The sequence below is a fragment of the Tiliqua scincoides genome, chromosome 5 (assembly GCF_035046505.1).
Source record: "Tiliqua scincoides isolate rTilSci1 chromosome 5, rTilSci1.hap2, whole genome shotgun sequence".
In the NCBI taxonomy this organism is placed as follows: Eukaryota; Metazoa; Chordata; class Lepidosauria; order Squamata; family Scincidae; genus Tiliqua; species Tiliqua scincoides.
Window position 1 is genome coordinate 112,836,642 of NC_089825.1, and position 951 is coordinate 112,837,592.

Sequence of the window (951 nt, forward strand, 5' to 3'; positions counted from 1 at the left end):
CTAACCCTCCCAAGCAGTTGCTGATCTGTTGTTTAAAAAAAATTCCCCAAACATCTGAAAAGCTGCAATCCTATCCACACTTACCTGGGAATAAGTCCCATTGACTATCATTGTTAAAAGCATATACATACTAGCCTGTTAAAAGTACAGATCTGTAACATTTCCTTAGCCTGTTAAAAGTATAATCTGTAACATTTCGACAAATGCAGTCACATACTATGGCAGCATCAAGTGTAATATATTAAAAACAAGATACACACTGAAATGAATGGGGACCCACCTGAAATGGACTTGCGACCCACCTAGTGGGTCCTGACCCACAGTTTGAGAAACACTGGCTTAGACCATAAGCAGGCTCTGCACAAAACACACAGTCAACATCACAGGACCTGGCCACAGATTCGCAGGCCAGCCACACAGGCCGAACACACAAGGCAAGTGAGGAGTGAGATTACTAGTTTATAGGCCTAGATTGGTGATGCCGCAGATTAACTAGATTGGTAATGCCCTAAGCTCATCTGGCACACCAACTGTGGGGGAGATAACATTGGAAAGAGTCAGACAGATGCTGAAAGGTAAAGAACTCCAGTACAGGGTGCAGTGAAGAAGCAAGGACATTGCCAGGGCACACAAATCCAGGGACGTGGAGGACTGTGTGCAAGATTAGGAGGGCTGTGGAGAGAGAGAGAGAGAGAGAGAGAGAGAGAGAGAGAGAGAGAGATAGAGAGAGAGAGAGAGAGAGATGATCAGCAGCCAGGGAAGCTGGAACAACAGAATGAAGAACTATAAAAGCACCATGGACACTTGATGCTGCATACAAGTATAACTAAAAAAGCATAAACATGAGAAGTGAAAGCCATGTGGTTTAAAACAGCTAAGAAATACCTGTTGCCTTTTTTTTCCTGGAAATCTGGGAAACAAAGTCTGCGTTTAGAATCCCAGAAATAAAAA